At 41.2% G+C, this 22347-nt stretch overlaps 1 long non-coding RNA gene across 1 annotated transcript in view; it reads right to left on the bottom strand.

Moving 5' to 3' along the window:
• The window catches only part of LOC142664349 (uncharacterized), a 103187-nt gene that overhangs the window by 11307 nt on the left and 69533 nt on the right, over positions 1-22347 (bottom strand). The window contains exon 3 of the long non-coding RNA XR_012851271.1: positions 17858-17960. This is a non-coding gene — a long non-coding RNA (uncharacterized LOC142664349). The remainder of the gene's footprint in view (positions 1-17857; positions 17961-22347) is intronic.

Genomic DNA, 22347 nt, shown 5'->3' with positions numbered 1-22347 from the left:
GTTGTCAACACACCTTCCACACTTTCTTTCTCCAAGTTTCGTATGAGTTGGAAGCAATTTCTTCAATCTCTGGAATCTGAAAGCCGCCATTATCACAGTGAAGCTACGATTACTCAATTGAAGTCATTGTAACGATCTACTTAAATGAAGCAACAGGGTTTTACTTGTGGTTCTGAAGATAAACATTTTGCTGCATTGCAGGAAAAAAAAAAAAACTAGGCTGTTAAAAGGAAAGAAATGGAAGGTGATTTAAAAGCAGCCGGTCTCTACAAAAGAAAATCATAGAGCAACGACAAAGGAAAAAGTTTTTGTATAAACATGTACAATCTGTTTCAGAAACTTGTAAAGTAGTGTACTATTAGGCCTTGTTCACACGGCCTGTATTTGACGCGTTTTTGACACGTTTTACGCACCGAAAAACGCTTGCTTTAAGCTTCCCATTGACAATGAGAAAAACACATTGTAGTGCATACAACGCGTTTTTTTTTTTACTCTCGCGTCTTTAAAAATGCGTTGTGTAAAAAAAGAAGTGACAGGACAATTCTTGGTGCGTAAAACACACCTAATTCCCATAGTCAATGGGAGTCCGAATTACACGTCAAAAAATGCGATGAAAACACGTAAAAAAAAAAAGGCAGCTAAAAACGCATCAACCTGTCACTTTTACAGTAGAGATGGCAATTCAATTTAAAACGGTGCAAAAAGGAGCTTGGCAAAACAGTCAACACATCTCAGCAAGAATACGCCGCAAGGCAAGAAGTATAGAAGACTATATCTACTTTTGCGCCAAGCTTTTTTGAAGTAAAAATGTAAGTGTGAGCTCCCTCTAAGAGGAAATGGTCCAGGGGTTCCACCTTAGTAATAAGGTTGGTAATAACTGCTTTAGAGACTGAAAAAAACCTAGAACATGCAGTATTGTACGGAAAGTTTGCTACTATTTTTAAGGGCCGGTTCACATCTGCGTTGGAGGCTCGGTTAGGGACCTTCATCAGGGATCTGGACGAAAATACCAGAAACAATAGTGCAGCATGCTGCGCTATGGTTTCCGGTAAAACCATGGACATCCCGACGGAGTCCTTTAAAGTCAATGGGTTCTGTCGGGCACCGGTGGCGTCCGTCGTACAACAGCGTTTACGGTATTTGATGGAGCAGAACAACATGAAAGACCAATTCAGATGTGAAACTGCTCTAAGCCCAACATTTTTTTTATCTGGACATTAAACATGTACAGTTAATTGTAACATGAAAAACACCTACATACACAGAGGAACTTAGGATATTAGTAGTCAAAATACCATATTGTCACTCAAATATAGATAAAAAGGCATGTCGTCGATGACAAAATGTATTGAGAATTAACGATTAGTTGCAATATGATAAACACATCGAAAATGTAGTGCAAGACAATGGTAAAGCTGCATCAGGATAGATTCTCAATAATGCCCATATAATGCTAAGGGTGTTTTTGGCTTAAATACAGGAGGGGTTTCCAGATTAATTTATTTCCAACAGTTTGATGAAGGGTCCTAAACCTTAAATCTTACACCTACATTTATTTCTATGAAGAATTGTAGGCCATCTATTGAAATAATTGACGCTGCTCCAGTGCAAAGTGCCATGCTGGACATGCCTCTCAATTGTAGAAGAAGGATAGAGGGGTCCCATTTGGTTATACTGATTTGAGCCTGGTTCCACATTAATTATCATCCTACCTTCTTCCCATCAAATGTAAAAGAATAGTGAAGTTGGAAGAGGATATTGCCCTAAGGTTCAAAGGGGGCAGTGCAAATGCCAACTACCCTCTCCTTGGGTCCAGTAGGATCCACATGGCTACTTTTATACTACAAGTGCCTTTGATAAGAAACACTCCACCACATACAGTGGAGGAAATAAGTATTTGATCCCTTGCTGATTTTGTAAGTTTGCCCACTGTCAAAGTCATGAACAGTCTAGAATTTTTAGGCTAGGTTAATTTTACCAGTGAGAGATAGTTTATATATATAAAAAAAAAGAAATCACATAGTCAAAATGATATCTATTTATTTGCATTGTGCACAGAGAAATAAGTATTTGATCCCCTACCAACCATTAAGAGTTCAGCCTCCTCCAGACCAGTTACACGCTCCAAATCAACTTGGTGCCTGCATTAAAGACAGCTGTCTTACATGGTCACCTGTATAAAAGCCTCTTGTCCACAGACTCAATTAATCAGTCTGACTCTAACCTCTACAACATGGGCAAGACCAAAGAGCTTTCTAAGGATGTCAGGGACAAGATCATAGACCTGCACAAGGCTGGAATGGGCTACAAAACCAAAAGTAAGACGCTGGGTGAGAAGGAGACAACTGTTGGTGCAATAGTAAGAAAATGGAAGACATACAAAATGACTGTCAATCGACATCGATCTGGGGCTCCATGCAAAATCTCACCTCATGGGGTATCCTTGATCCTGAGGAAGGTGAGAGCTCAGCCGAAAACTACACGGGGGGAACTTGTTAATGATCTCAAGGCAGCTGGGACCACAGTCACCAAGAAAACCATTGGTAACACATTACGCCGTAATGGATTAAAATCCTGCAGTGCCCACAAGGTCCCCATGCTCAAGAAGGCACATGTACAGGCCCATCTGAAGTTTGCAAATGAACATCTGGATGATTCTGAGAGTGGTTAGGAGAAGGTGCTGTGGTCAGATGAGACTAAAATTGAGCTCTTTGGCATTAACTCAACTCGCCGTTTTTGGAGGAAGAGAAATGCTGCCTATGACCCAAAGAACACCATCCCCACTGTCAAGCATGGAGGTGGAAACATTATGTTTTGTGGGTGTTTCTCTGCTAAGGGCACAGGACTACTTCACCGCATCAATGGGAGAATGGATGGAGCCATGTACCGTTAAATCCTGAGTGACAACCTCCTTCCCTCCACCAGGACATTAAAAATGGCTCGTGGCTGGGTCTTCCAGCACGACAATGACCCGAAACATACAGCCAAGGCAACAAAGTGGCTCAAAAAGAAGCACATTAAGGTCATGGAGTGGGCCTAGCCAGTCTCCAGACCTTAATCCCATCGAAAACTTATGGAGGGAGCTGAAGATCCGAGTTGCCAAGCGACAGCCTCAAAATGTTAATGATTTACAGATGATCTGCAAAGAGGAGTGGGCCAAAATTCCATCAAACATGTGTGCAAACCTCATCATCAACTACTAAAAACGTCTGACTGCTGTGCTTGCGAACAAGGGTTTTTGCCACCAAGTATTAAGTCTTGTTTGCCAAAGGGATCAAATACTTATTTCCCTGTGCACAATGCAAATAAATATATATAATTTTGACAATGTGATTTTCTTATTTTTTTTTTATATAATCTATCTCTCACTGGTAAAATTAACCTAGCCTAAAAATTCTAGACTGTTCATGTCTTTGACAGTGGGCAAACTTACAAAATCAGCAAGGGATCAAATACTTATTTCCTTCACTGTACATTTAAACAGACTTCCATGTATCTGTAAGTTTCAAGCAATGGCTTTAGTTGCTCACTCCTGTGGACTCATATAGTCAAATCTAAAAAGCAGAAGACAAAAAGATGGCGCTCCATAGTGTAGAAATCACAAATACTGTTTATGCAAACATTAGAACCATTTTCAATCCATTCTTTATTTGGCTTGTCTACATTACAACCTGCCTTTCTCCCAAGAGGTAAGACCGGCGCGGATTACTTTTCCGGACAATAAGACAGCTGATTCCTTGCAAATGTTTGGTGTTGTGATTGTGCATTAACAAGCGGTGCCAAAATCAATTCGGCCTTTGAAGTCTTCTAAATTAAAGAGTTACTTTGTAAGAAGAAGAAAAAAAAGATTCAATATTTCTGGCATGCTATTTATAGTTCTCCCGAAAAAATTGCTCCATTATATATGTTGATTTTCAGTTGTTTTTCATGCCAGATGTTCCCCCTCCATTTAATGCCCTGGTTTCATAAAGCGCTCCCAGCAATCCCTTGTGTTTTTTTCCATCCACCTGAATGACTTCTCTACTGGATTTAAATTGGACCTGCAATTCCTGATGCCTACGTGACAAGTCTTTTGTGATAATTCGTAGACGCAGAGTACACAAGTCTCAAGGATTAAGGTAAATATGGAAAATTTATAAAGTAATGGGTTACTTTAACCAAAATTGTAGGTTCCAAAACAAAAAAAATAAAAAAATAGAGAGGCTCCACACTAGGTGTTGTGTTTAGGTAGACACAGCGCTACAATAGAATTCATATGGTCGGTAGCAACACTGGATACGGGACACGGGTCGTATATTTAAAAGGTACAGAGCAGGAAAATACACAAACGGAGATCCGCTGGAAAAAGTGACAACCAGAAAATCGTTTAAAAACTATGATCCACAGACATCAAACGTACATTTTTAAACCGTAGGAGTCAGGGGGTGGGTAGACATTAAATGGCCTCGTAGTAAAAAAAACTCATAATGGGCCCCAGCTCTGACAAATTATCATGTTCACCTTCTGCAGGTAGTCGCTATTACAGTGTCATAGCCCAAAGGGGTAGCAGTTCAGTGCCAATCACCCTCCCACTGTAACCCCTCTATGTCAGGCACGCCACTATGGAGAGTATGTATTACGGACCATGTAAACAGAGTATATCACTTACCATACTTGGCCTAAAAGTGGATGTGATCACAATACAAGGATCATCACTCAGAACTAGACCATTAAATGCAATAAATCTACAATTATTTGAATGTTTAAGTATTCATTTTTCATAAATATGCAGACAAATTTGTACTGTTCGTATATGCTAGTGGATTTGTCAATTAAGCAGATCATAACCTAGGACGTGGCTTTACAGTTCTAAAAGAACCGCTTTCCACAGAATTAGACTATGTCATTATAGGGAAGAGGCTGCAGAAAGTATTTTTTTTTCGCCACTGGGTTTCAACACTTTCAGCTACAGCAGATTTCTTTACAATGGGCCATCGACAATATCCAAGGAGTTAACAATACACAACTTTGAAAGGTAAAGCTTCTACTGACCACACCGTTCACCTCTGTTTTCGCAGTTGTCATGGTAATCTCCGTTCTACAGAAAACGGAATAACACATTCTCGGTGAACGATTAACAATTCCCATACACTTTTCCCAGCAGGTGTTCCATTGTCATGTTGGTGTGTTGCCCACTTTTTCCTTGATTTCGTACTTTTCATTGCAAAGCAAAGTCTTTATATAACACCCACTACTTGACAGTGTTTCCGTGGATTGGCAGCTCGTGAAAACTATAGATTGTAAATGACTCATTTAGACAGTTATAGTAGCTGACAGAGAGTGATTTATTTCCCTCAGTACGGGAGAAGGTTAATTTTCTTTGAGAATTGATAATAGGGTGTGACCCAGAAATGCGCAACTGAGAAATCCTACAGCAAAATTCATTTTGCATATCTGCATTCTGTGCCAACGCTACGGTGATTGACGAGTGGGAAAAGAAACAGAAAAAGCCTGTTCATGAGTAATAAATTTGGACAGTGAAAACCGAGACCGCTAAATTTTATTCATGTAAAGGAGAAACGATGATTAGATGTAAAGGTAATACATTAAAAGACATCTTAGGATGAACCATAATTATTATTCCCAATAACAGATATAATGGAGGCTTCAAAATGCAAGGAGATCTCCCAGACTTTTATGTAGAAGTCTATATAATTTATTTTAATATAAATTTCCTGTGTCGAATCACCAATGAAAGAATTTACAGACCACATGAGGAAAGTGCTTCCTTCCCATGTCGTGGTGGTTCAGAGTTGTCATAGGGACACACATCCTCACTGTTGTGTTTCAAGTTAGGTAAAGGCTATATGAAATTTTGCAACCATTTTTTTTTTCTTGCTCCATTGCATCCAAAATAAAAAATATATTTATTGACAATATATTACCTTTTAGTTTATACAGATCCTTTGCAGCACTACATGTCTCCATGGTTACATACGGATTTACACCAAGCAGGGCATTGCTGAGCCGCCTAGGTATCAGTCTTGGTTATCTTACGTTTAATCATATCCTTCAGTGTGGGAGGAAATGTGTCAGTAACACATGACTAAGCCTTCCTATAAATATGACTTTTGCCTAAACAGGTAGCACATAAGAAAGCAGGAAACGTTGCAGTCTCTTTCCATGTCTGAAGGTGCTCTGTAATTGTTCACAAACCTCCTTCGTCCCCCACAAAATTGTTAACAGCAACACAAAGTAGACATAGAGGAGGGGGATGCAGCTGCAGTTTGTCTCTGTGAGGGAGAGGAAAGGAAGAGCTAAAGCGGGAAGACATCTGTCATGAAGGATCTGTACAACTGGAAGAGGTGCAGGTGCAGGAATAGGAAATGGAACAGGTAACACACTAGAAGGCCATCACATAGACAAACTGTAATGATGGGGGTAGGGAAACAGACAGTTGAGCCCTAATCTACCCGCCACTCAGTCCCTGACTACTTGCAACGACCCGCCCTAGGCGACGGGGTACAACTGGGCGACGGTCCCTACGCTCAATAAGCGCACGACAGACAAACAGACAAGGGTACACAGAAGCAAAGGGAAATGGGGCAGTTGCCCACGGCAACACCGTGAACAAGAGTGGTGAACGAGCCGAGTCAACCAGGAGTGTACGAGGTACAAAACGCAGAGCAGGAGAGTAGTGAACAAGCCGAGTCAAACCAGGAGTGTACGAGGTACCAAACGCAGAGCAGGAGAGTAGTCAGTAAGCCAGGGTCATATGAAGCAGGGTCAAATAGTACAGAAGCTGCAGCAGGGCTAGGAAACCAAACAGAAGAATCACAAGCAAGGAGGAACAGGAAAGGCAGGTATAAATAGACAGAGGGCGGGAGCTAGCTCCGTCTGACCAGGCTGTGATAGGCTCTCCCATTCCTAAGCCTGCCATCCTGAGTGGTGGAAGATGGAGTCAGTCTCACAGACATAGAAGCAGGTGCAGACTGATTACCTATGGGCGTAGATACAGAAGCTGTGCCTGGCAGATCCTTAACACAAACTAAGGAGGAACAACAACAACAACGCTCAGGCATCAAAGCAGGGGGCCGGACCCCTCTTATAGTCCAGGGTACTCACGGGTCAAAGTTCGTCACAAGGTCCGTTGTGCACACTGCCCCTTTAAGAGCGGGCACGAGCGTGCGCGCGCACCCTACGGGATCCGGCTGAGGTGACTGGATACGAGCGCTGGAGTCTCCTGAGGAGGAGGCTGGGGCCAGCGCTTGCCGACTCGTGGCTGCGGCTGTCAGGAGGGAACCGGAGCCGACGGCCCGCAGCCACGGACATTACAACATCTGTGCACAGCAGTAACTTCACAATAGTAGCAGCAAATATATAGATAGAAAATAGGCATGGATAAAGTCCCAAAAACGCAACTTCTGTCTGCACTACGTCTAATATACTTCCACATCTGCGTAAGGAGATATTATAATTTCTCTTTGCACAACGATAGGTGTCGTCATCATCATATACCTTCCAACATTTGCATCCTCATACGCGGGACACTTTTAGCCCAGCCCTTGATCCAGCCAGAAAAACAAAAAACATTGAAAGCCCTCTTTAATTCACATTTACATAAGCCACACCCACTTTGAGACTTGTTCGCCCGACGATCCCACAATAAAAACAAAACGGTTAGGAGGTATGTCATCACATTTTATAGAGCGGTCTTCCTAGATGTATATATGCTATAGATTTATAAGGAATTCCACACTGCTCCGATATCTAGTCAGTCATCATGTGGAGAATTGCAAATATGTCCATCAAAGTCAAAGTTGCAATCGCGGGTGAAGCATTCCTTCCTTCTTCGTCAATACTGCTCATGGAAACTGGATCTGCACACTTGCAAAATATTTAATGTCTTACTTTAGGCACCTGCTTGAAAGTTCAAAGCAGGGTACTTGGTATCATGTGATTGGCATATTTTTACATCCTCATAATTACTAAAAGTAAAACTAGGACGCAGGAACCCTGAAGCAAACATTTCTCTTTTTTTGTTACCAATTACTGGAAGCCAAAAGTACTGTCAGTAGATTAAGTATTTCAGATATTGTTCGCTAAATATTGTACGGTCTTTAAAGTGTAGACCTCACACATGGTACAAAGCTCCAGTGTGTCCAGATCTAGAAAAGTTAGATGTGAAATATAATTTGCACTGTATCAGAGCGATCCGCCAGAATATAAAAGATAAATTATTCTGCTTGATAATTTTTTTTATACCCAGTAACATAACCAAAGTTTTACTGTGATCTACAACTTTATCTGAACTATAGGTCATAGTGCAACAGAAAGATCTCTCACGGATATTATAAGCAAAAGAATAACCAACGAAAAGAAATCTCTTGAGAATAGCAGAAGATTGAGTAATTTCCTTTCAATCAATTCCAAAATAAAAAGCAATTTATAGTGGTTTGGTACTGGAAGCTTTGCACTTCGACGCCTCCTATGCGCCACCTGGGTCTGCATGTGCCCTCCAGTTTCCTGGGTACATCTTTTTGGTTACATGTTGGCACCAATATACTGTCTGGAATGCAGGACAGTCCCAAAAATTTGAAGTATGTTATAGTTGAAGAGCCCCATGTCTGGCACATGGGGAAAACTGCTTAGGAAGGGTGGAAGAAAAACAGTACCAACTGGTTGGAAGTTTGCCTCCTGATAGTTCAGGCTAATAGACGATTTGTGCAAAAATATCAGTATTCTGTTTAATAGTGAACTAGCGACTATGGCCATTTAAGCAGGTAAGTCAGGAGAGGTAAATCATATAAAATGGATTATTGCACCTGACAGGTCCCAAACCAATGTGGAATAGGTGAAAATAAATAAAGAGGCACAACTTCATTGCCCCCCTCGTAGAAATCTTGGCGAGGAGAGAATGCACATCATGCCATCCATAGGGACCATAATGTTGGATGCTCTGAACCTATCCAGATGTATCTATTGCCAAAATGCTGAGTTTTCAAAGCCAAGGTGAAAGAGGACCTCACAAAAACGCATGGAGACAACATGCTGCGCTAAGATTACGACTTCAAATTGGAAAGACTTTGGCAAAAATCTACATTAAGAATAAAAATTGGCTGATAGCTGGCATAGATGTCCTTCTAATCTTTGGATATTTCCAAAAGGTTAACTTACAACTCATCTAGATAAAAGGAGGCACCTACCATTATAGTGTTCAGCGCCATAGTGAGATGAGAGAAAAATAAAAGTATGAACATGCAGTGGTATGAGAGATTAAATCCATCTGGCCTAGGGTAATGAGTGCCCGGAGAACTAAGGAAAGGGATGACCTCTTAGATTGTTGAAGGTTTCTGCTAACGCAGAATTGGGTGTTGGGATGTAAAAGCCTGTAGCAGTCTCTACAGCAGTTGGCAATTTGCTTGGGCATATGACCAGTAGCCGGACACATCATGTAAGTTTAGTTAGGTATGTTCTGGCTCTGCGCATGTTCAAATTGTGGCTAAGGGAATGGCTATATATATATGTCGTATTCATAACTTAAACTATGACATTTAGAAAGGGTAAGCTTAGCTTTATGCAAAGCATGGCTCACAAATATTTAGAAGATCATGTGTAGTCCTAGTAATAGAACAACTTATAATTCATGGATTTAAATTTGCATCTGATTGAGCAAGTTGGAAGCGGGAAACTCGCACTTTCCTATAAGATGCGTATCCTGTTGAACGAGGATTCCCCTAAAGTCGTATGCTTACCTTACCCTTAGGCATCATTTACATGACCGTGATATACGTCCGTGCGACGCGCGTGCTTTTCACGCGGGTCGCACGGACCTATACAAGTCTATGGGGCAGTGCAGACAGTCCGTGAGTTTTGCGCAGAGTGAGTCCGTTGCGTAAAACTCACAACATGTTCTAGATTTCCCCGTTTTTCGCGCATCACGCACGCATTGAAGTCAATGGGTGCGTGAAAACCACGCATGTCGCACGGAAGCACTTCCGTGCGAACTGCGTGGTTCGCGCAACAGCTGTCAAAAGAATGAATGTAAACAGAAAAGCATCACGTGCTTTTCTGTTTACAAACATCCAAACGGAGTGTCAAAATGATGGCGGCTGCGAGAAAATCTCGCAGCCGCGCATCATACACTGATGACACACGCAGCTGTTAAGTGCCTTTTGCGCACGCAAAACGCCGCGTTTTTTGCGTGCGCAAAACGCACACGCTCGTGTAAATCAGGCATAAGAGGGTTCACAGCAGCTGGATATTTCCATTTATTCTTTCTATCTAAATTATTTTGCCCAGCAATCCTTAGTGGGAAAGTAGTTTGGCACAAACTTTGTCGAATATGGCTAAAAAGCTCTATTTTAGTCAATGTGTTATAGACTTAAAGGGTTTTTCCGACCATAATTTAGAATTTTTAAAAAGGTCTTGGCGTATTAAATACCTTCCAATAATCCCCCCAAACAGCTTATTGTGGTTTCTGAAGCAAACAGTTAGTTTGAACTGCGCACGCTCTGTAATCGATTGAGCAAGTAAATAAAATGTAAACTGGCATGAGCAGTACGCAAAAATAAAACCTCTGATGCCCAGATGCCTTCTTTTTTTATGCAGTCATACACAATGAGACACAATAAGCAGTAGAAGAGGGAACATTTATCCAGCTGAGATATTTGGAAACCTCTCCACCCAGCTGACACGGAATATTTATATTAAAGGGGTTCTCCAGCACCTCAAATGTAATGGCCAATCCCCTATAGCGCCCAATACAAATCACTTATCAAATTACTCTCGTTTGGAGAATCTACATGGTTTTCGTGATCTGGTATGTGAAGCGGACCCATCTGACTTTTAGTCATCCGGTGACGTCCTGTCCGTTCACTGATCGGGATTAATGTTCCCTCTGGTGCTGCTTATCTCCTGGGAAACAAAGCATTGGAAAGATGACAACCCAACCAAGAATATCCCATCATTGGCTATCTTAAACAGCTCTCCATTATGAGGACCCTGGATACAGCATCTCTGCTTTCTGAACCCTATGAGTATGATTATTTGGGATTGGGATTAACCACATTTAAACCTGAATTTACAGATTTGAGGGAAACTTTGATGCTTTATAGATTATGTTAATAGGGATGTGAATAACACAACTGGTCCCTGAATGGAACTTTAGTTGTCTTTTCAAGATCAATTTAGAGGCTTACTGTGATGTCCAAATTCTCTCTCATTGTGTATGACTGCATAAAAACAATGAAAGCATCTAGAATAAGCAGTAATAAAATCTATTATTAAAAGATTACATAATCTGGTTTTCTTTTATATACAGATTTAAGTAAGGGAGAGGTTTTATATTTGCTTACTCCTGATGCTAGTTTGCATTTTATTTACTTGCATGTCTTTCAGTTGGCATCGATCTATCCTAACAGCCTGGGCAATTTCAATACATTTTGCTTATAAAATGTACTTGTCTGCTAATCACGGAAAAGAGGAGATCCATCTTCGTATACCCTAGGGCTCATTGGGCAGATTATTATAGGCTTTGGTGCAGAGGTTTCTTCTGATGAAATGAGACATTTTAGTTTTCGCCTTTGGTTGGTATCCAACCAATGTGTCTTAGACTCGGTTCACACTGATGCGAGTTCCATTATGTTGGGGGTTGTGGTGTTTTTGATGGAAACAATAGTGTAGTCACCCATCGGAGTGGACAATCTAGAAGAGGAGAACAATGATATTTTATCATGCTTTAGTCAGAGTCTTAGCTACTGTAGGTTTTCCGTTCCCTTGGGTGAAGACTCAGTTCGCTGCCCTATTCAGGTTTCTAAATACTCTGGCCAAGGCAAAGCAGCTTGTTGGCACTACCCTTGGCACCTGACATCCCAGGGCACAAGCCGCCTCAAACTACACCCCTGCTTTAGCAATGAGTGACGGATTCTACCTCCAGCTTCAGATTAGGTTGTTTACTGCTGGACCTTATGGTCCTTCATTATGTCAATGCCTCGGCTCACCAGAAGATCTGGTCAAGTGGTGGACCCATTCAAGTATGCAGCTATCTGCTGTATCAATGTCTCTTTAAAGAAGTTGTCTCATCAAGACAAGCACTTTTACAAATGAAGCCCCTACCGTAAATGTGGCATTACATGAGGTCTATTCAAGTGGCTCTATGTAAAATTGCTATAAACAAGGATGCCTGCATTAACAAATTAATATCTTGGCCTCTTCAAACAAGACGGGACAAATACCCATTAGGGCTGGTGCATTTACAGTGTTAAAGCCTAAAAGTACACAAATGCCAGCAATAACACCAATAATGATACATTCCTACACCTGGTGGTGAGGGATCCTGGGAGTATTAACGTTGACGATGGTACAGATACTAAGATTATACAGATACTAAGATTACAAAAGATGAATTGCAAGCAATGCTATCTTTAGAAAAGGACATAACCATAACACCATCAAATAACGTAGGGAATATGGTCATCATGAACACCCTAGAATATAAACGTATGTGCCTAACCATTGTTACTGACCCAGAGAGCCATCAGCAACTTAGATTTTACCCTAAGGTCGGGTTCTCATGTAGCGTAAACGCTGCAGAATTTCCGCAATGGAATAGTGTGTGGAAATTCCACAGCGTTTACAGTTGCAGCAAAGTGGGTGAGATTTAGTTAATTTATGCCCACGCTGCGGAAAAAAACGCAGTGTAAACGTTAATAACTTGACCTGCGGTGCGGAATTTAATTCCGCAGCATGTCAATTTAAGCTGCGTTTTTGTTGATTTTCCGTTGCGGGTTTTCCCCATTGAATTCAATGGAGATGTAAAACCTGCAACAGAAAGCCAAGCATTGCGACTTTTGGGGCATAATCACAGAGGTTATACCGCAAAAATTGCAATGCCGGAAGAAATGAAAAAAAATCATACTTACCCAGAACGCCCTCGTTCTTCCTGCAGTACGGCCTCCTGGAATGATGTTGCATCCCATGTGACCACTGCAGCCAATCACAGGCTGAAGCGTCACATGGCCTGCAACGTCATCAAGGGAGGCCGGAGCGGACGTCAGAGAAGGGAGGGGGTAAGTATCATCGGCTTTCTTCTGCAGCGGAATTTCTGTCCGAAAAAAAACGCACCACAACGTGATGCGATTTTTCGGACGGAATGTCCTGCGGGTTCCAGGTCGGACACGCTGCATGATTTTTTACACAGCGTATCCGTCCCGTGGGAACCCGGCATAAGGACGATTCCTTGACATTTTTATTTCATCAATCATGAATCCATTAAAGGAGTGCTGTATTTGGTCGTTTCTGCACACCCGTCGATACTCTTCTTATTGTGGATGAGAATTATGTGCAGCTCTTTAGTATGAACTCTACAAAATATAAATGAATGTACTGCTATAAAGGTCTTGACCCAAGCGATAAACCCACATGGTAACCTGTAGCAGCTGTAGAGACAGCTTGATTCAATATAACATACCTACAAGTCAGTGATATGCATTAACTAATGCCCACAATACAATTGCCATACTGTTTCTCTGCCAAGCTGGTCAATAATAACTGAAAGGTTTGTGCCCATTTAAAAAAATAAATAAAAAAAATGTATTGGCACATCATTTCTACAGTCCAAATAGAAAATGACTAACAGGGAAATATTAAAACTTTTGAACAGTCCTATTAAAATTCCTTTTTGTCATCGGTAGAAATTACAATATTACATGCATTTTAGCGTAGTGCGAGTTTACTAACATTTATTACCCTATCCACAGGATAGGGGGTAACTGTTTGGCCGGGTTCCCACGTCGCATAAATGTTGCGGAGTTTCCACAACTAGATTCTGTGCGGGTTTAGAAAATCTCATGCCCATGCGGCGGGAAATAAGACGTTAATAAATTAACCTACTGTGCGGATTTTAAATCCGCAACATGTTAATGTGTGCTGCGTTTTCATTGCTTTTCTGTTGTGGGTTTTCCCCATTTAATTCAATGGGGATGTAAAACCCGCAACAAATGGACAAGTGTTGCGACTTTACAGCGGAAACGCTGCTATTCCGCGGCAAAAATTGCAACTCAAATAATTTTTTTTAAATTAAAAATGAATTTAAAAAAAGCTCTTACCACCCGGGCGTTGTCACAGCGACACTCTTCTGTTCTTCTTCCAGGCCGGCCCCCTGGGATGACGTTTCATCCCATGTGACTGCTACAGCCAATAATAAGCTGCAGTGGTCACATGGGCTGCAGCATTATCCCAGGAGGCCAGACTGCACATGTCTACGGCCTGGGGTAAAACTGCACTGTGGTGTTGTTTTTCATGAGGAATTTGCTTTGGGTTCCAGGTCGGATACGCGGTGTTCTTTTACGCAGCGTATCCGACCCGTGGGAACCCAGCCTCAGATTTCTGTGGTTTCCACCGCTAGGACCCCACCGATCACTAGCATGGAGTATCGCAAACTCCGGTTACTGCTGTTCCCCCCGGAGATATGCTGCTGCCAGGAGGTGTCTGGCAGCAGCTTACTCCCCTCTCTCCATTGAAATAAACATGAGCATGCATGTTTATTATGGAGCTGGCAGAAATAGCGATGTGGCTGACAGCTATTGCCTGTGTGTTATGGGATTTAGACTTCAGCAGTTAGGTCACATGCCTGACAACGTAGGGGAGATAAATTGCTGTCTGTTTCCAACAACAACCAGCAGAATTTTGAAAGCAGCTTTGTACAAAGTATAAATTAAAGCAGTACAGTAAATTTACTTTTTATGTAGCTTTAAACTGTGAAATGCAGCAAAATTACACTTTCATTTGCAACTCCTTCATATACAGTTATTATTGCTACCACTCAATTTACAAGCAAATTTTTTCTTATAATATATATGCAGGGCTGCACTAAATGTTGCATATCCTGCCATTGCTCTGTGAATCCATCAGCAGATTACAGGATGCGTCTGAACTCCACTGGCCATGAAAAACAGTCTGCAGTCAGCTTCCCAGTTTAACGAATGTATAAACTTTTGGTATCTCAGAATCCACCAGTTATCGATCACATTTAAGTTATTAACTTAGTTGTGATCAGTAACGGCTGGATCACGCAGGACCTGCTGTGACCGGAGCCGTCAGTCCCATTGACCTGACGGAATCAGGTTTCAGCGCAGGATACAGCTTCTATGTATCCAGAATACATAGAAGCTGTATCTGAAAAAAGTAATTTTTTTTTAAATAAAAACAAATTACAAAGTTGCACAAACACTATAATACATTGTTCTAGTAAAAAAAAAAAAAAAAACACAACATCTTCAAAGTTGTAGATATCCTTTAAATGCTGCAGTTAAACAACCAGGATAAGAGTGAACTACGATCCAGGCCATTAGAGCAGGGTGTCCGCTGTATATTATAGCCAACATCTGCAAGCGATAGCGCCAGCTCAGAATGATAATAGGACGATGGCTCGCATGAACTGTGAAACCCAACATACTATTATGCTGCAGGGAGTGAATGGGTTAAAGGGCTTATCCCATCAGGAAAACGCTAGTTTATATGCTCTATAAGGCTACGACTACGGCTACCTGGGGACTTTCAGTCATGCCCAAACGGAGGTAAAAATCACAGTAAAACCTCAATTGGGAAAAACGTTGAAAACAACCTTGCGACTATTACAAAGCTTCCAACCGTGATAAATTTTTATCAACAAGTGATATCAATTTTAAACATGATTTATGGGAATTGAAAGCCATTGTGTAGTCCTAGGAGGACTTGACACATCCATGTATTACATGGTCACTGATACGGTATCACACTACATTTCCGATCAGCTCGATATTTCATCCCATTGCTGATCGGAGGTTGGACCACCACCAATCAAACATTGTTGAAGTCCTGGAGAACCCCTTTAAATAATGTATTCATTCATGTTGTATATAGTGCCAATGTATCATTTTACACATCAGTCCCTGTCCCCAGTGGACTGGACACACATACATACATATTAGGGACAATTTCATAGGAAGCCAATTAACCTACCAGTAAGGAGTGTGACAGGAAACTGGAGAACCTGGAGGAAACCCACAGAAATACGGGGAGAACATACAAACTCTGTTGAGGCTCTTGGTCGGATTCGAACCCACGACCCCAGGACTACAAAGCAACAACGTTAACCACGGAGTCACTGTGCTGCCTTTAATGTTATTCAGAGGCGTAGCTAGGAGGGAGTGGCATGTGGGTGCTTGGTGCCAGGGGGAGGAAGAAAGTGACTCTGACCTGGCCAGAGTATATAGATACAGAGCAGCAAATTAAATATTTGCCCCCATGATGGAAAGCCATGCTACTGGGGACTATTAATATCTTGTCCATAATTTTTTTTTAAATAGGATACTGTATGCTGCTTTGGGATCTTGCTGTATGATACATGAAGACTGATGTTTTACATCCACCTAAAGTACTGAATTAATCATGAGGCAATTATCATGAGATAATTAATATAGTCAATGTATTTGCATGTAACCTGATAGTTATACACGACTGTGGGGAAACTAAAGGAACGAGGCTCACTGCTGTATTTCTGTTATTGGAAGAAATGCTGGTACAAGGGATTGTTTGCTGATTTTGGAAGTCAATAAACAATCCAATAAAATATTCATAAAATAACACAATAGAGTGTAACAAATACAGTTTACCATATTGTAGATCAGCGGTTTTTTTTTTGGTATATTATATTATGTCTCCTGACAGATTATAAAGGTTCTCACACAACAGCAAGATGTCTCATTCATATTAATAGTCTGCAGGCAATACCCAGACAAGGCCAAGTTTTACAGACAATAAAATGATAAAATAAAGATGAAAAAGGATTTAGACTGTGCCTTAATGTACTGTAATATAGCAAAAATAAAAGGCAAACAACCAACATTGTACATAAACAGTAGGTAGGCATTACCCAAAAATTCTGAATTACTGGGGCACAATTAAGTGGAAGTGTATTTAAAGGCTATGTCAATCTTTGAAAGAATATTTTTCACAGCTTGAATACATCTAAAGTTGATTGTCTTGATTAAAAATCTCCTACCAATTTGTTTCCACAGCTCCCATACAGAACTATGTGTATCCATAGTTACAGACTACAAAAAAGTGTGTAGTCTGATCCTGCAATCAAAGTCCCCTCCATCTGCCCCCTACGGGTATGTGCACACACACTAATTATGTCCGTAATTGACGGACGTATTTCGGCCGCAAGTACCGGACCGAACACAGTGCAGGGAGCCGGGCTCCTAGCATCATACTTATGTACGATGCTAGGAGTCTCTGCCTCGCTGCAGGACAACTGTCCCATACTGTAATCATGTTTTCAGTACGGGACAGTTGTCCGGCAGCGAGGCAGGGACTCCTAGCATCGTACATAAGTATGATGCTAGGAGCCCGGCTCCCTGCAGTGTGTTCGGTCCGGTACTTGCGGCCGAAATACGTCCGTCAACTACGGACGTAATTAGTGTGTCTGCACATACCCTAATTCTTACTAACCTGTCAAAGGTATGTTACCACAAAATAGGAGACAGATGGAAGTGATCGAAGAGTAGGACTACAGGATTAGACAACACAGGGTCTGTTTTTAGTTGGTTACCATGGAGATCCATGGGTCTGTGTAGAAGCTGTAAACACAAGACTATTTGCAGAGTTCCTTCATTTTCTGATTTTACAAGCATTGGAGCAATGAAATTGGTTCCAAAAATGTACACACCCTTTAAGTACACTTCCGTTTGTAGTCACTAATTATCCGTATAACAGCAGTACTAAAAAAGCCTAGGATAAAACAGCGTATTCCTGCTGTAAACGGTGTACTCACATTGAGTTTGCTAGTAACGCAATGAAAAATAAAAATTGTATGTATTAGATGACTAATTACCTGGAATCTCACGGCTCAGAGTAGATCTGCCATTATTTTCATGAATCAGGATGATCAGTGTAATAGATTTCACCTAGTTACGGCATCGCTGCAGAGCAGGAAACTGAGGACAAAGAAGCAGTGAGTTTATATAGGATGTAAGAAACATTTTATAATATACTATATGTGGTTATCACAAATAAACAATTCTGTATAATATATAAAACCAACGATCAGAAAATGAAAAAACAATATAAGGCCGGATTCACACGAGCGTGTGAGTTTTGCTCGCGCAAAAGGTCCATAACAGCTCCGTGTGTCAGCCGCGTATGATGCACGGCTGTGTGATTTTCGCGTAGCCGCCATCATTATGACACTCTGTTTGTATTTTGTAAACAGAAAATCACGTGGTGCTTTTCGGTTTTCATTCATAGTTTTTACTGCTGTTTTTGTGCGAATCACGCGTGTCACACGGAAGTGCTTCCGCGTGCTGCGCGTGATTTTCACGCACCCATTCACTTCAATGGGTGCGTGATGCGCGAAAAACACAAATATAGGACATGTCGTGAGTTTTATGCAGCGGACACACGCTGCGTGAAAATCACGGACTCTATGAACGGTCCCATTGACTAATATAGGTCCGTGTGAGGCGCGTGAAAATCACTCGCGTTGCACGGACGTATTACACGTTCGTCTGAATAACCACCTATAGTAGTCCACACAAGGGACCAGGGGGCTGCAAACTTCAAAGGAAGGCCCACTTTGTGCATATCTTCTCTACCACACCTTGTGCTGCACTGATCTCCAGAGTCTACAAATATATGGATGAACTATTTTGTTTGCTCAATGTCATTAGGTATATGGTTTCTATGGGTAAAATTTTCCCCTTTAAATTTCACAGTCATTTATTTAGTATATTTCAACCTTCAGCCTAGGAGTGACCTGATATCATAAGCGATAATGGTATCACACTAATTTAAAGGGGAAATCCGTCCAAAATTGATCTTCTGGCCGGTCATATATATGTGTCATAAGACATCAAAGTAGTTTATGAGCTCCCACCACCATCAATTTCCAGACTAATGTGGTCACGACTCTCCTTAGAGCCCTCAAACCGTTTTCAACCGTACAGTTGAGACCGGGAATCTCATACAACCTTCTAAACAAAGGACAATCAACGGCAATGGCCCTGCAGGTCCTCTAGACAGTCAATCCCATTTGAAGCCAATCACTTGCCCCTAACTTTAATTTATATAAACCCTATTAGGCCTTATTGATTATATGTCCCGTATGTGCAATGATAATAAAGTCTATAATTCAATTAAAAGTGGTCTTGTACATGTTCTGTATAGATGGAGATGGCCTTCCATTTCCTCTGGTGGGCTTTTGTACAAAATTGTTACCCATAGCACATCATTCTATGCCATAATGCTGCATCTCTAACTGCTATTGGGACCTCATCAATAGTTCCTTAAGGGTATGTTCACACGGCCAAATTTCAGACGTATACGAGGCGTATTATGCCTCGTTTTACGTCTGAAAATACGGCTCCAATACGTCGGCAAACATCTGCCCATTCATTTGAATGGGTTTGCCGACGTACTGTGCAGACGACCTGTTATTTACGCGTCGTCGTTTGACAGCTGTCAAACGACTACTCGTAAAAATACAGCCTCGTCAAAAGAAGTGCAGGACACTTCTTTGACGTTTTTGGAGCTGTTTTCTCATAGACTCCAATGAAAACAGCTCCAAAAACGAGTTGGTAAAAAAATGAGTTGGTAAAAATGCGAGTTGGTAAAAAAACGTCTGAAAAGCAGGGTCTGTTTTCCCTTGAAAACAGCTCTGGATTTTCAGACGTTTTGGTTGACTACGTGTGAACATACCCTAAAGGGCTTCTTTGCTTTTTACAAACTCTACTTGTTAGAAGGGTCCCCTGACAATAAGCTGATCACAAAGTGTTTCCCTGCTGGGAGCCCCAGTGATCAGCTGTAATCTATGGGAAAACCTGTCAGTAAGGGCTTATTCAGACGAACGTGATATACATCCGTGCAACGCGCGTGATTTTCATGCGCCTAGCACAGACCTATATTAGTCTATGGGGCCGTGCAGACAGTCCGTGATATTTACGCAGCGGGTGTCCGGTGCATAAAACTCACAACATGTCCTATATTTGTGCATTTTTCGCGCATCACGCACCCATTGAAGTCAATGGGTGCATGAAAATCACACGCACCACACGGAAGCACTTCCGTGGGACGCGCGCGATTCGCACAACAGCAGTGAAAAGTATGAATGAAAACATAAAAGCACCACGTGTTTTTCTGTTTACAAACATCCAAACAGAGTGTCATCATATGGTGAAGACACACGAAGCTGTTAAGTGCCTTTTGCGCACGCAAAACGCCGCGTTTTTTGCGTGCACAAAACGCATATGCTCGTGTGAATCCGGCCTTAGTGTGTAATTTCCCTGCAGCGCCACCACAGGGAAAATTAAGCATTACACAATGCCCATTCATATCAATGGGTTGTCTGTGTAATACAGGACAGGTCCTCCAGAGAGAGAGAGATGTTTTTTGTAGCCAGCTCTCAACTCCAAAAAATAAGGACCCTGATCAGTAGAACCCCCCTCTATTAACTCAGAATTCCCTAATAGGGCATATGATAATGTCATTTCGAAACTGAACAACTCCATTAATTATATTAACACTAATCCTATGTCCAGCATTCCATTTGATGTTACAGATCCTCTAACATAACTCTCTGTTATAGGTCTCCACTTTGTTTTATACAAGTACTTCATTTACAGAATAAATGCAGAAGACGAATGCTTCAAAGGACATGAGGACATGACAGGCATTATGAGAATCAGAAAAGAGACATACAGCTCTTCAGTATCATCTTGTTACTGAAAGGGCGACTCTCTTGAATGTATATAGTGAACACACTGGAGTTCTTATCTCTAGTCAAGAGAGTCATCATTCCCATGGCAAGAAGATCTTGAAAGTCTCCAGGGTGATGACGGAGTATCCTCTCGCACTGGGAATAATTTATTGTATAGACATAGTCACTACACCAATAAAGAGAATGTTCTTTGCATATTCTGAACAAGGAAATATTGAAATTAGGGCCTGTTCACATCAGCGTTGGCTTTCCGTTCAGGGGTTCCGTCGGGTGAACCCCTCAACTGAAAGTCAAACGGAAACCTTAGCTTCCGTTTGCATCACCATTGATATCAATGGTGACGGAAACATTGATAATGGTTTCCGTTTGTCACCATTCCGGCAATTTTCCGTTTTTTCGACGGAATCAATAGCGCAGTCACTCTATTTCAGAACGTTTCAATACTCGTCATCAGTACGTCAGCAGCCTATGGCCAATGAAAGATGGTCCCTGGCTTCCATCATTGATGAGAATTTAAGGCAAGAATTGATTTGTTTTTTACCTCCTGAGTTTATCTTTACAATATTTACTTGTAAATATATGTACTATTCATTATGGTTTTCTAAATAGATGTATTATTCTTTATAGCTTCCTTCTGTGATGCTGTTTTTTTTTATGTTGCAGTGATATATGGCACAGGATGTGATCATTGTGTTATATTGCAGGGAAACAAAATTAAGCAACTCTTGATATAGACTTATAGCTAAATATCCACAAAAGAAAGCTAAAAATAATACAGTAGAACATGTTTATTAACACAGAGGCGAATGGGACGCCAATATGTAATTACAGTGTAGATGGAGCCGCATCCCTCTAGAAATTGAGGAATATGGCGCAGCTACTGTATTAAACACAGTGTTGGTACACTGACAATTTCTGCACAGAAACAACATGAATAATGATATTGTATAACAGCTGTTGTAATATCTAACTATAAAAAGTGTTTAAAAGATATAGATCACTAAAAAAATGTTTATAGAGTAGCTTGCACTAATAAAAACAAAACACAACACAACCCCCCCCCACAAAACAAGTAAGAGAAAGACCATTACACTAGTGCCACCTAATATGTGTGTATATATATATATACACTGTATGTATGTAAGTGAACTGATCTAATGCCCAATGGGGGTCTTACTGCTAGTCTTGCGGCCATTGGATTCTAGTACAAAACCAGATCAGAACCACCTCGTGCCAGAAACCTAAACCAAAAATTTCTACATCAACATTTAACCCATTATATGTATATGGGCTTGTACATCATAACTTAAATCAGTATTAGAAAAACATGTCTGGTGTTTTCAAAAACAGTGCCACACGTGTCCACAGGATGCACGAGTTGTTGCAAGCAAGATTATTTACTTTAACCCCTTAAGGACACGGCCAATTTTGGCCTTGAGGACAGAGCAATTTTTTTACATTTCCCTCTTTGCATCCCGACGCTCATGTCTAGGATTAGGAAAACACGCCTATTTTCTTTCAAAAACAGCACCACACCTGGCCATTGGTTATGTGTGGTATTGCAGCTAATCCCTATTCACTTCAATGGAGCTAAGCTGTAGTACCACACA

The sequence above is a fragment of the Rhinoderma darwinii genome, chromosome 12, assembly GCF_050947455.1.
Source record: "Rhinoderma darwinii isolate aRhiDar2 chromosome 12, aRhiDar2.hap1, whole genome shotgun sequence".
Classification (NCBI taxonomy): domain Eukaryota; kingdom Metazoa; phylum Chordata; class Amphibia; order Anura; family Rhinodermatidae; genus Rhinoderma; species Rhinoderma darwinii.
The sequence above is the reverse complement of the archived record's forward strand: the minus strand, read 5'-3'. Positions and strand labels throughout refer to the sequence as shown.